Here is a 14,877-nt window from a genome sequence, read left to right on the forward strand (position 1 = left end):
TCCGGATTGGTCCCGACCCTCAGGCGGCTCCTGTCTGTCTCTGGGATTGGCGGAGTCCGAGGCCTCCCGGTCAGGCTCTGCGGGCTCCGTCGCAGCCTGGGCTGGTCCTAGATGCGTCTGGCACAGTCCTGCCGGGTCCGCCCCCTGCCAGTCCTTTCTCGCGGGGTCCTGGAGCCTGAAGACTCCGAGAGTGCCAGCGGTGGAGAGTCAGGTGGGCCAGAACAGGTCACAAGCTACACCATAGGCTTATTTAAAGAACCTGAACTTTTGTCCTGCATGCACCCATAAAACACCCATTGCCGTCCAGTCGATTCCCACTCATAGCGACGGAGTTACCAAGGAGTGGCTGGCGGATTGGAACTGCCCACCTTCCTGTTTGCAGCTGAATGTTAACCACTGCGCCACCAGGGCTTCCCTGCGTGCCCAAGGGCTTTCAACCAGGCAGGAAGATGGTGAAATTTGCACTGATATGGCCTTATTAATATATAGTAAAGAAAATCCTGTTCCTATATGGATTACATCCACAAGTCTAGGGATAAAGGAATTAGAACACATATTTTTGGGGAACACAATTCAATCCATAACAATAATATATATATTAAGTGCAACACATGCAAATTAAACGCAACAGCGTGTGGATAAGAGAACAGGTGTTTGAGATATTGGTTAAGTTCGAATCTCAGCATCACCACTTACTAGCTGTGACCTTGGCAAATAATTGACCGTTCCAGAACTAAGTGTCCTCATTTGGAAAATGAGAAAAATGTTAATACTTAACTCATAGGGTTGGAAACCCTATGACAGTTCAAACCTACCAGCAGCTCCATGAAAGAAAAGACTTGGCAATCCGCTCCGGTAAAGATTATAGCCTCGGACATCCTGTGAGGCAGCTCTACTCTGTCCTATAGAGTTGCTATGAGTCAGAATTGACTCCACGGACATGGGTTAACTCATAAGGTTAAGATGTGACTCAAATGATTCAATTAGAATGGCGCCTGGCACACAGTAAACATTTACATATAATATCATATGTGTGTGTATAAATACATATGTATAGATAGAATAAGAAATACCTAGACACACGTATATATATTTAGAAAATTCACTTCTAGAAAGGTAAAGAATAAACTGTTGACAGTGGGGAGACATACCAAAGAACATTCCATTTTCATTTTATATCATATACTGTTTAATTATGTTAATTATTAACACATATAGCTTTTAAATAAAAAAAAAATTCACTGTAAAGTATTTGTATAAAGCTCTAACTAGGAGACCTTCTCAGGTTGGAGGCCCATTAGAATTTTGGGAGGGGTATAACAGAAAATAACACTGTGCAAACCAGGCTGAACGAAAGACAAGTCTTGCTGTCTAAAGAGGCTTTTGTTAGATGGTAAACATTAAACAGGTTTTTACACTTACCGAAATGGACATGGAGCATTGATATTGAGCACTGCGAGAGGCTGTAATCTTTGCTCCCAGAAAATAGGACACCCTGGCTATGTGAAATGTTTGGAGAAGTGTCTATCCCAGAGGCCTTCGATAAACTGGCAGCAGGAGGTTCTCACAGGTTAGGGCAGCCCTGGGGCAGGGCTCTGGCCAGCTTTGCCTCTGGAGGCTGCACAGGGCAGGGTGAGCAGCTGGCAAGAGCAGTGGGAGGGCGGGAGCTGGTGATCTATTTTTCAGTCTGCTTCAGGCTGCAGTTTAGAACTGAAGAAGAAGAAAGAATGACTGAGCTCCATAGGTTCCATGGGTCAGCGGTCCTGACAGGGCTGTCCTTGGGTGCTTGCACCTAGTTCTCCAGAGTAGACCCACTTGAAGTCCCTAGCTGAGTGTTAAATAGATATATATGGAAACCCTGAGTGGCGCAAATGGTTGAACTCTCAACTACTAACATAAATTTGGTGGTTCAAACCTACGCAGAGATGCCTCAGAATACAGGCCTAATGATCTGCTTCTGAAAAATCACCACTTTGAAAACCCTAGGGAGCAATTCTACTCTGCACACATGGGGTCACCATGAGTCGAACAGACTGAAGGGCAACCAATAACAGCATATGGAGTCCCTGGGTGGTGCAAACGGTTATTGTGCTCAGCTGCTAACTGAAAGGTTGGAGTTTCGAGTTTACCTAGAGGCACCTCAGAAGAAAGGCCTGGTGATCTACTTCCAAAAAATCAGCCATTGAAAACACTGTAGAGTACAGTTCTACTCTGGCACGCATGGAGTCGCCAAGAGTTGGAATCGACTTGACAGCAACGGTGATTTATAAAGGGTAGGGGGACCAGTAGTCTCAATGGCTGGAACTTGACTTCTAACCTAGACCACACAGGGGGTGGGCCCAAGTGCTTTTAGGTCTAGTCCTAAAAGCGCCTAAATGGAGTATTTAGTTTCTACTTAGACAATACTCCTTGCCAGCCACTGTCCTAAACACTTTACCTGTATTATTCAGTTTAATCCCTACAATAATACCATGGCATTATGAGCTAGAAAATATTATCCCTGTTTTACAGATTAAGAATCTGAGAGTCACATAGGTCACACAATTAACAAGTGGCAGAGCTCTGGCACAAACCCAGAGTTTCTGTTTCCTCAGCCCACATTTCTATTTATTTATTTAAATAATTTTTATTGAGCTTTAAGTGGACATTTACAAATCAAGTCAGTCTGTTACATATAAGCTTATATACACCTTACTCCATACTCCCACTTACTCTCCCCCTAACTTTCCTGCCAGTTTCTAACCCTCTCTACCCTCCTATCTCCCCTTCAGACAGGAGATGCCAACACAGTTTCAAGTGTCCACCTGATACAAGTAGCTCACTCTTCATCAGCATCTCTCTCCTATCCATTGTCCAGTCCCTTCCATGTCTGATGAGTTGTCTTCGGGAATGGTTCCTGTCCTGGGCCAACAGAAGTTTTGGGGACCATGACCGCGGGGATTCCTCTAGTCTCAGACAGACCGTTAAGTCTGGTCTTTTTGTGAGAATTTGGGGTCTGCATCCCACTGATCTCCTTCTCCCTCAGGGGTTCTCTGTTGTGCTCCCTGTCAGGGCGGTCATCGGTTGTGGCCGGGTGCCATCTAGTTCTTCTGGTCTCAGGATGATGTAAGTCTCTGGTTCATGTGGCCCTTTCTGTCTCTTGGGCTCATAGTTGTCGTGTGACCTTGGTGTTCTTCATTCTCCTTTGATCCAGGTGGGTCGAGACCAATTGATGCATCTTAGATGGCAGCTTGTTAGCATTTAAGACCCCAGACACCACTTTTCAAAGTGGGATGCAGAATGTTTTCATAATAGTATTATTTTGCCAATTGACTTCGAAGTCCCCTTAAGCCATAGTCCCCAAACCCCCGCCCTTGCTCCACTGACCTTTGAAGCATTCAGTTTATCCCGGAAACTTCTTTGCTTTTGGTCCAGTCCAGTTGAGCTGACCTTCCCTGTATTGAGCATTGCCCTTCCCTTCACCTAAAGTAGTTCTTACCTACTAACTAATCAGTAAATAACCCTCTCCCACCCTCCCTCCCTCCCCCACCCCGTAACCACAAAAGTATGTGTTCTTCTCAGTTTATACTATTTCTCAAGATCTTATAATAGTGGTCTTATACAATATTTGTCCTTTTGCCTCTGACTAATTTCACTCAGCATAATGCCTTCCAGGTTCCTCCATGTTATGAAATGTTTCACAGATTCGTCACTGTTCTTTATTGATGAGAGTATTCCATTGTGTGAATATACCACAATTTATTTAACCATTCATCTGTTGATGGACATCTTGGTTGCTTCCAGCTTTTTGCTATTATAAACAGAGCTGCAATAAACATGGGTGTGCATATATCTGTTTGTGTGAAGGCTCTTATTTCTCTAGGGTATATTCCGAGGAGTGGGATTTCTGGGTTGTATGGTAGTTCTATTTCTAACTGTTTAAGATAACACCAGATAGATTTCCGAAGTGGTTGTACCATTTTACATTCCCACCAGCAGTGTGTAAGAGTTCCAGTCTCTCCGCAGCCTCTCCAACATTTCTTATTTTGTGTTTTTTGGATTAATGCCAGCCTTGTTGGAGTGAGGTGGAATCTCATCGTAGTTTTAATTTGCATTTCTCTAATGGCTAATGATCCAGAGCATTTTCTCATGTATCTGTTAGCTGCCTGAATATCTTCTTTAGTGAAGTGTGTGTTCATATCCTTTGCCCACTTCTTGATTGGGTTGTTTGTCTTTTTGTGGTTGAGTTTTGACAGAATGATATAGATTTTAGAGATCAGGCGCTGGTCGGAGATGTCATAGCTGAAAATTCTTTCCCAGTCTGTAGGTGGTCTTTTTACTCTTTTGGTGAAGTCTTTAGATGAGCATAGGTGTTTGATTTTTAGGAGATCCCAGTTATCTGGTTTCTCTGCGTCATTTTTGGTAATGTTTTGTATTCTGTTTATACCTTGTATTAGGGCTCCTAGGGTTGTCCCTATTTTTTCTTCCATGATCTTTATCGTTTTAGTCTTTATGTTTAGGTCTTTGATCCACTTGGAGTTAGTTTTTGTGCATGGTGTGAGGTATGGGTCCTGTTTCATTTTTTTGCAAATGGATATCCAGTTATGCCAGCACCATTTGTTAAAAAGACTATCTTTTCCCCAATTAACTGACACTGGGCCTTTGTCAAATATCAGCTGCTCATATGTGGATGGATTTACATATGGGTTCTCAATTCTGTTCCATTGGTCTATGTGCCTGTTGTTGTACCAGTACCAGGCTGTTTTGACTACTGTGGCTGTATAATATGTTCTAAAATCAGGTAGAGTGAGGCCTCCCACTTTCTTCTTCTTTTTCAGTAATGCTTTGCTTATCCAAGGCTTCTTTCCCTTCCATATGAAGTTAGTGATTTGTTTCTCCATCACATTAAAAAATGTCATTGGAATTTGGATTGGAAGTGCATTGTATGTATAGATGGCTTTTGGTAGAATAGACATTTTTACTATGTTAAGTCTTCCTATCCATGAGCAAGGTATGTTTTTCCACTTAAGTAGGTCCTTTTTAGTTTCTTGCAGTAGTACTTTGTAGTTTTCTTTGTATAGGTCTTTTACATCTTTGGTAAGATTTATTTCTAAGTATTTTATCTTCTTGGGGTCAGCCCACATTTTTACTCATCACTCTTTACTGCCTCCTACTTCCTATGAGGATAGTGCTATGAAGTTATGGTGTTGGCTGAGAATACTAAATATACCATGGACTGTCAGAGGAAAGAAAGAATCTGTCTTGGAAGAAGTATAACCAGAATGCTTCCTTAGAAACGAGGACTACAATACTTGTCTCACTTACTTTGGACATGTTATCTGGTTGTACCAGCCCCTGGAGAAGGACATCATGCTTGGTAAAGTAGAAGGTCAGCGAAAAAGAGGAAGACCATCAGTGAGATGAATAGACACAGTGGCTGCTACAATGGGCTCAAGCATAACAATGATTGTGAGAATGGCTCAGGACCGGGCAGCGTTACGTTCTGTCAGAACCAACTTGACGGCACCTGCCAACAACAACATCACCAAGAAATGAGCAAAAGTTAAAAAAAACCTTACAATTTCTAAAAAGAAGGAAAACACGCACGCCCACAGAGCAGCTGGAAAATAAGAATGCCGCCCTAGACTGAGGGAAGTTAGTCTTCCAGAGGGTGCCGAAGATCTTTCTCCAACCTTCCTGGCCTTCATGAGTAAGGAAACACAGGAGTGATCAAGGGAAGCATCCTTAGATTACTGAGATAGTTACCAGATTGTTCTTATCAAGTGAAATTCACTCTTTATATTTACTGGATACACTTGTTCTGTACTCCGAAACCTAAGAGGAGTTTGCTATGTAGGTGTGTTTGCTACGTAGGTGTGTTTAGGGTGTGTGTAGTAATCGTGTGGTTCCTGTCCTCAATAATAGTTAGGCCAAAGGGTAGAGACACTTCCCTCCCCTTAGGGACCATTTCCTAGACCAGTATTAAAAGACAAAGCAGTCCTGTGAAACTACAATGACTGAGAGGCATTTTGACAGTGTAGGTTTGTAGCCTTCTGTTGCTACAACTTTTGTAAACAAGGGCTAGTGTTCAGAGAATGGGGCTGCTTGGCTGATTGCCTGGGGTGCTTTTGTCAGGAGCCCTTGAGAAATTGTCCACAGCGATTATAGCCACTGCGAACAGAAAAAACCAGCAAAGGTGTTGAGTAGGCAATTAATTTACAAAGGAGAAAATGGCCACTCAACATGGAGAAAGATGCTAGCAATCAAAGAAATACACAGTAATTAAAATAACAAAGTGTGCTTTTTTCACCAGATTGGCCAATATCAAGTATTGGTGAGGCTTTAAGAAAAATGCTGCTCTCATCCTCTGCCAAGGGAACGTGCGTGGCTCTGGATATGTGAAGAAAACATAGAAGCAGGTAGTAAAACGGAACGTGCTCATCCCCAATGAGCCAGGAATTTCTCTTTTGGGAGTACTAATACCCACCTCTCTGTAAATACTGGTGCATGCGCACTAGAAGACACATAAAAGATGTTCAGTGCAGTATAATTTTTAGTCACGAAGTGGAAATAATTTCAGTGTCCATCAATAAGAAAGTGGATAAATATTATACAACAGTATTTGTATATTTTATTATATATGCTCTAATAAGTGAGCTTGATCTATATATTTCGATAGACTTAAAAAACGTAAACATGTACAATGATACATGCAGCATAGTTTGTTGCCATTGAGTAAGCTCCGACCCATGGTGACTTTACCTGTAACAGAACAAAACGTTGCCTCACTCTGCACCATCTTTAAGTTTGAGCCCATCCTTATGGCTATTGTGTCAAGCCATCTCATGGAGGGTTTCCCTCGTTTTCATTGGCTCTCTACTTTACTTAACAAACAAGATGACCTTTTGTAGAGATTGGTCTTTCTTGATGATGTGTCCAAAGTAAGTGATTAGAATAGCATTTACTTAAATAAAACATCTGTATTGTTTATGGATGTTTATACATATATATTCACATGCACACAACTATAAACAATTGACTGAACAGACATACGCCAAACTCTTGGTTGTGTGAGAGGAATGAAACTTAGTGTGTTGATCAGAGTGGGCTTTGATTATATCTGTCTTTATTACTATTAATAATAAAAAGGCTAGAATGACTAGATGGAAATAAGATAAAATTTCAACAGTCATTGGCATTCACAGTAAAAATAGGGATGTTTGTCATACTGTTCTTTGTGCTGTTCTCTAATGTTCAGATTTGTCTCAATTAAAGACACATCCCAACACTAAGTACTGGAGTACATGTGAGCTATATTGCTCATTGAAAGGTAATCCTCATACTTTCATCCTGGGAGTGTGGATTGAAAACACTCAGGTTTTCTTAGCAATGTTACAGGGCCTGATTGTCCTCTAGTCCTAGCTAGTGCCTCCACACCCTACACAGACACAGCCACTCCCACACGTGCCCAGGCATAGAGCCAGTCTTTTTTAAAATGTATTACAATGTCCTAGGAAATGTAGGTCGCAGCCCCAGACCAAGCACCTGGAAGATAAAGCCCTTACCATGGGCCTCTTCTGGGCCCCTCTATTCCCAAAAGACATTCCTGTGGCATTGTGGAACACTGAATTTTGAGCAGACCGTAAGCTCCAGGATCTGTCATGGTAAGACATTTGAAAATGCGCGCTTTCTTTTTCAAGAATTGGGGGAGGGAATTTTTCTGGGTATACTCCTAAAATGGCATTATCTACTGAACTTTTCTTTCTGTTTAGAATTGGCAGTAGATCTTGGAATATAATCATATTACCATGTCATTTGTGATTAATTTATTAGTATAGTTCATTCATTTATTCAAGCACCCACTCGCATCATTCAACAAATACTTATAAAGTATCTGCAGCAGACAGAATTCTGAGATGGTCCCCAAGATTCCCTCTCCCTGGTGTACATACCCTGTATACTCCCTCTCCACTGAGTGTGCTTGGACTTGACACTGTGATAGGATTTCACTCTCATGTTTAGGTCACATTAGATGGCAAAAGTGAAGGAATTTTGTAGATGTAATTAAGGTTCCTAGTCAGTTCACTCCCCTACACGTCTGCCATTTTGTCGTACTGTGGGGGCTTGCATGTTGCTGTGATGCTGGAAGCTACGCCACCGGTATTCAGATACCAACAGGGTCATCCATGGTGGACAGGTTTCAGCTGAGCTTCCAGACTGAAACAGACTAGGAAAAATGACCCAACAGTCTACTTCTGAAGAGAATTAGATGGTGAAAACCTTGTGAATAGCATCAGAACGCTGTCTAATATAGTGCCGGAAGATGAGCCCCCTGGGTTGAAAGGTACTCAAAAGACAACTGGGGAAGGGCTGCCTCCTCAAAGTACAGTTGACCTTAATGACATGGATGGAGTCAAGCTTTTGGGACCTTCATTTGCTTATGTGATATGACTCAAAATGAGAAGAAACAGCTGAAAACATCCATTAATAATCAGAACCTGTAATGTATGAAGTCTGAATCTAGGAAAATTGGAAATCATCAAAAGTGAAATGGAATGCACAAACATCGATATCCTAGACATTAGTGAGCTGAAAAGGACTGGTATTGGCCATTTTGAATTGAACAATCATATGGTCTACTATGCCAGGAATGACAACTTGAAGAGGAATGGTGTTGCGTTCATCATCCAAAAGAACATTTCAAGATCTATCCTGAAGTACAGTGCTGTCAGTGATAGAAAAATTTCATATGCCTGCAAGGAAAACGAGTTAGTATGACTGTTATTCAAATTTATGCACCAACCACTAAGGCCAAAGATGAAGAAATTGAAGAGTTTTACCAACTTCTGCAGTCTGAAATGGATCGAACATTTATTCAGAATGCATTAATAATTACTGGTGATTGGAATGCAAAAGTTGGAAACAAAGAATAAGGATTGTTATTTGGAAAATATGACCTTGGTGATAGAGACAATTCCTGAGATCATATGGTTGAATTTTGCAAGACCAACGACTTCTTCATTGCAAATACCTTTTTTCACCCACATGAACAGTGACTATACACATGGACCTTGCCAGATGGAATACACAGGAATCAAATCGACTACATCTGTGGAAAGAGACAATGGTAAAGCTGAATATCATCAGTCAGAACAAGGCCAGAGGCCGATCACGGAACAGACCATCAACTGCTCAAAGGCAACTTCAAGCTGAAACTGAAGAAAATTAGAACAAGTTGACGAGAGCCAAAGTACAACCCTGAGTATATCCCACCTGAATTTAGAGACCATCTCCAGAATAGGTTTGATGTGTTAAACACTGATGACCAAAGTCCAGACAAGTTGTGGAATGACATTGAGAACATGATCGATGAAGAAAGCAAGAGGTAATTAAAAAGACAGGAAAGAAAGAAAAGACCAAAATGGATGTCAGAAGAGACTCTGAAACTTGCTCTTGAAAGTCGAGTAGCTAAAGCAGAAGGAAGAAATGATGAAGTAAAGGAACTGAACAGAAGATTTCAAAGGATGGCTCAAGAAGACAAAGTCAAGTATTATAATGACATGTGCAAAGAGCTGGAGATAGAAAACCAAAAGGGAAGACCACGCTCAGCATTTCTCAAGCTGAAAGAACTGAAGAAAAAATTCAAGCCTCGAGTTGCAATAGTAGAGGATTCCATGGGGAAAATATTAAATGACGCAGGACACATCAAAAGAAGATGAAAGGAATACACAAAGTCATTATACCAAAAAGAATTGGTCGACGTTCAACCATTTCAAGAGGTAGCATATGATCAGGAACCGATGGTACTGAAGGAAGAAGTCCAAGCTGCTTTGAAGGCACTGGCAAAAAACAGGGCTCCAGGAATTGAAGGAATATCAATTGAGATGCTTCAACAAATGGATGCAGAGCTGGAAGCACTCACTCATCTATGCCGAGAAATTTGGAAGACAGCCACCTGACCAACTGACTGGAAGAGATCCATATTTACACTTATTCCCAAGAAACATGATCCATCCAAAATGGGAATTACTGAACAATATCATTAATATCACAAAAATATTACAGGCAAGTAAAATTTTGCTGAAGACCATTCAAAAGTGGCAGCAGCAGTATATCGACAAGGAACTGTCAGAAATTCAGGCCGGATTCAGAAGAGGACGTGGAAGCAGGGATATCACTGCTGATGTCAGATGGATTCTGGCTGAAAGCAGAGAATACCAGACGGATGTTTACCCGTGTTTTATTGACTATGCAAAGGCGTTCGACTGTGTGGATCATAACAAACGATGGAAGAACATTATGAAGAATTGGAATTCCAGAACACTGAATTGTGATCATGAGGAACCTTTACATAGATCAAGAGGCAGTTCGAACACAACAAGGGGATACTGCATGGTTTAAAGTCAGGAAAAGTGTGCATCAGTGTTGTATCCTTTCATCATACCTATTCAATCTGTATGCTGAGCAAATAATCTGAGGAGCTGGACTGTATGAAGAAGAATGGGGCATCAGGATTGGAAGAAGACTCATTAACAACCTGTGTTATGCAGATGACACAACCTGGCTTGCTGAAAGTGAGGAGGACTTGAAGCACTTACTGATGAAGATCAAAGACCACAGCCTTCAGTATGGATTGCACCTCAACATAAAGGAAACAAAAATCCTTACAACTGGACCAGTGAGCAACATCACTATAAAAGAAGACATTGAAGTTGTCAAGGATTTCATTTTACTTGGATCCACAATCAACACCCAAGTAAGCATCAGTCAAGAAATCAAAAGAAGCATTGCCTCGGGCAAATCTGCTGAGAAAGTCCTCTTTAAAGTGTTGAAAAGCAAAGATGTCATCTTGAAGACTAAAGTGCACCTCACCCAAGCCATGGTATTTTCAATTGTATCATATGCATGCGAAAGCTGGACAATGAATAAGGAAGACCGAAGAATATCAAAAATACCATGGCCTGCCAAAAGAATGAGCAAATCTGTCTTGGAAGAAGTACAACCAGAATGCTCCTTAGAAGCAAGGGTGGGGAGAGTACATCTTACATACTTTGGACAAGTTATTAGGGGGGATCAGTCCTCAGAGAAGGACATGATGCTTGGTAAATTAGGGGGTCAGCAAAAAAGAGGAAGTGGCTACAACAATGGGCTCAAGCATAACAATGGTTGTGAGCACGGCACAGGACCAGGCAGCGTTTTGTTCTGTAGTACATAGGGTTGCTATGAGTCAAAACTGACTCGACGGCACCTAACAACAACAACAATCAGTTAACTTTGAGTTAATCAAAAGGGTGGCCCTGTCCTAATCAGACAAGTCCTTTAAAAGAAAGTTCAAGCCTTCCCTGAAAAAGAAAAAAGAAAAAAAAACTTGAGATTCAAAGCTAGCAAGATACTCTCTTGCTGGCCTTGAAAAAACAAATAGCTATGCTATGTAGAGGACCATGTGGTGGGGAAATGCAGGCCTCCTCTAGGAACTGAGGGACTCAGTCCTACAACTGCAAGGAAATGAATTCTACCAACAAGCATGTAAGCTTGGAAGAGGATCCCAAGCAAACACCTTTTTTTTCCCTCTATGTTTTATTGTGCTTTAAGTGAAAGTTTACAATTCAAGTCAGTTTCTCATATAAAAACTTATACACACATTGTTATGTGACCCTAGTTGCTCTCCCTATAATGTGACAGCACACTCCTCCTCTCCACATTGTATTTCCCACATCTATTCAACCAGCTCCTGTCCCCCTCTGCCTTCTCATCTTGCTTCCAGACAGGAGCTGCCTACGTAGTCTCATGTGTCTACTTGAGCTAAGAAGTACACTTCTTACCTGTATCATTTTAGGTCTTATAGTCCAGTCTAATCTTTCTTAGAAGAGTTGGCTTCGGAATGGTTTTAGTTTTGGGCTAACAGAGAGTCTGGGGGCTATGTCTTCTGGGGTCTCTCCAGTCTGACCATTAAGTCTGGTCTTTTTACTTCCAAGTCAATACCTTGATTGCTCTCTGGTGAGATCTTGAGCAGAGAACCCAGCTAAGCCGTATCCAGACTCCTGACCTGTGAAAGCTGTGAGATAATAAATGTGCAATGTTTTAAGCATTTGGAAAACAAATACCGTCTTTTTCATGTGTCAGTTACTTGGGAGGCAGAAATGAATAAAGCACCATTCTTGCTCCAAAGGCACTCACAGTCTGGTGGAGGAGATAGAAAAATAAACAGATAGAATTCAGAGTGACAAGAGTTATCACGGGAAAATGAATAGGGGCACACTCCTGGTTAAGCAAGGCAGGTTGAACGCACACTGCTGCCAAAACTCCATCAGAATGTCAGCAAAAGGAGCAAAATGACATCAGCCCCTAAAGGTGGAGATAACGCGAGAGGAGATTCCTGTTCCAGTGGAAGCTGGAAGGTAGAAAGAGAAGTGTAATAGATGTAAGAAGGCAGAAGCTCCTGCCAGCAGCAACGGAACCTCAGAAAATGTCAGTGTATGCCACAAGACCCCTAAAAATCTCAGGAGCTAGAGATGAATGCGTATAGAAATAAGAATGGGGGGATGGGTTGAAAGCTGATATAACAATATTCTCTCCCTGATTCAAGGAGAAGTTCTGGAGGTTTACTTTGGTGAAGTTAAACCACTGATAATCTGGCCTTGGAGTCACAAGTCACAGCCAAGGGAGGGCAGAGATGCCAAGCTAGAGATAAGGAAGGGAATAATTGAAAGCCTATCACTGAACCCTCTGTTCAGTGAGAATGGAAGTTCCCATCTGCTAAAAAAAAGAGCTCTAAATGCACTGGCAGCAAGACTCAAACCCACCAGGGGAGAGATTGGAGGATTTCTTCTGGGAGAAAAGACAAGAAAATACACATACTTGGAATCTCCTTGGAAATAGTTAAGTTAGTCTCTGCACCCCACACAGTGATGAGCACTAATTGACAAGGCCCACCAAAGAACATAGAGCTTTATAGAGCTTCATTCTTAAAGGTGAGCAGTCAAGGCCTTTTAAAAAATTAATTAATTTTTGTTGTTGAGAATATACACAGCAGAACAACACTTCAGCAATTTCTACATGTACAATTCAGTGACACTGATTTCATTCAAGTTGTGCAACCATTCTCACCCTCCTTTTCCAAATTGTTCCTTCTCCATTAACGTAAACCCACTACCTCCTGAGTTTTCTATCTAACCTTTCAAGTTGCTGTTGTCAGTTTGATTTAGTATAGACAGTTCTTTAAAAGAGCACACTGTTCACGGCAGACATTCTTTATTAATTAAGCTAAACTATTGTTTGGTTTAAAGAAGACTTCAGGGGATATTTTTGGTTTAAGGTGTAGCCAAGACATTTGAAGAAAGCCTCTAACACAAAACACGGACCAAAACAAACTAAAGCGAGGGCAGGGGAGAGAAACTCATATGAAAGAGAGACAACATAGGAAGCAGAAGAAGAAAACTTCAGAAATAAAATTACAATTAACATTCTCAGAGAGATAAGAGAAGATATAACATTCATGGAATAGGAGGGAGCTATGAAACAAAACATACAGAGAATGAAAATAAAAGCTCTTGGAAATTAAAATTTGATAGCTGAAATAGAAGTATGTCCAGGGTGCTAAGAGAGTTGAAGGAACATTGATCCCACACTGGGCTAAGAGATGACTCCTGATCTAAGCCGTACCAGATGAGAAGGGGGTGGTCTTCTGGATGCCCAGGGAAATGGCATCCCAGACAAGAGAATCAGCCTGAGGCAAGGCGTAGTAATGAGAAGTACATGTCAGATTGGTGGAGCTGGAAGTTTTCCTGGACCACAGGATGCACTTGAAGAATTGGCAGTTAATGAAGCTGCAGCAAAAGGCAGAGGAAGGCATGATCAAGGTCAAGAGCAACTTAGAATGCTGTGACCAGGAAGACAGACTCTACACCGGAGGCAATAGCGAGCCACAGCAAAACCGTGACTAGGGAGTAATAATACATTTAGATGTGTGTTTTAGAAGGATTTCTTTGGTAGCTGAGTAAGACGGATGGTGTCTTAGTCATCTAGTGCTGTTATAACAGAAATACCACAAATGGATGGCTTTAACAAAGAGAAATTTATTCTCTCACTGTCTCGTAGGCTACAAGTCCAAGTTCAGAATGTCAGCTCCAGGGGAAGTCTTTCTGTAGGCTCTGGAGAAAGGCCCTTGTCGTCAGTCTTCCCTTGGTCTGGGAGCATCTCAGCGCAGGAACCTCAGGTCCAAAAGACATGCTCTGCTCCTGGCGCTGCTTTCTTGGTGGTATGAGGTCCCCGTGTCTCTCTGCTCACTTCCTTCTTTTATATCTCAAAAGAGATTGGCTTAAGACACTATCTCATCTTGTAGATCTCATCAATATAACTGCTGCTAATCCATCGTATTATATCATAGTGATAGGATTTACAACACTTAGGGAAATCACATCAGATGATAAGATGGTAGACAATCATAGAATCATACAAGGGAATCGTGACCTAGCCAAGCTGACAGGTATTTTAGAGGGATACAATTCAATCCAGGGCAGACTATAAGGGTCAAACCTGGAGCCATAGAGACTCCTTAGGAGACTGAGATACAATTTTGGAAAGAAAAACCAAGCGCCTGATCTAAAGCAGCAGCAAGGCACTGGAGATGCAGAGCAGAAGTTATACACGATTTGAGAGATGCTTAAGAGATGGACAGAGCTTAATCATTGACACACTGGGTGGGATGAGGGAAGGCAGATGAAAGAGTCAGGCTCATGCCCAAGATGTCAAGTGTGGGTGATTGAGTGGAGAGTGGTGCCATCCATGGGGATGTGGATACAAATCTAACCGTATTGGTGCAATGAGTGAATTTAAGTGAGAGACCCTCCCTCCCACCCCCAAGGAGAGGGGTTGAAACCATTGCTGTTGAGTTGATTC

General features: G+C 41.8%; 1 long non-coding RNA gene across 4 annotated transcripts in view; it reads left to right on the forward strand.

Moving 5' to 3' along the window:
• Positions 1 to 68: 68 nt before the first annotated feature.
• Positions 69 to 14,877, forward strand: part of LOC126088057 (uncharacterized) — a 54,919-nt gene continuing 40,110 nt past the window's right edge. For 2 of the 4 annotated variants that reach the window (XR_007519935.1, XR_007519932.1), the window contains exon 1: positions 69 to 211. This is a non-coding gene — a long non-coding RNA (uncharacterized LOC126088057). Of the gene's footprint in view, positions 226 to 6,363; positions 6,399 to 14,877 lie in introns of those variants that run through there. The other 2 variants (XR_007519933.1, XR_007519934.1) reach the window with 2 other exon arrangements.

This window comes from Elephas maximus, chromosome 13 (assembly GCF_024166365.1).
Source record: "Elephas maximus indicus isolate mEleMax1 chromosome 13, mEleMax1 primary haplotype, whole genome shotgun sequence".
Taxonomy (NCBI): domain Eukaryota; kingdom Metazoa; phylum Chordata; class Mammalia; order Proboscidea; family Elephantidae; genus Elephas; species Elephas maximus.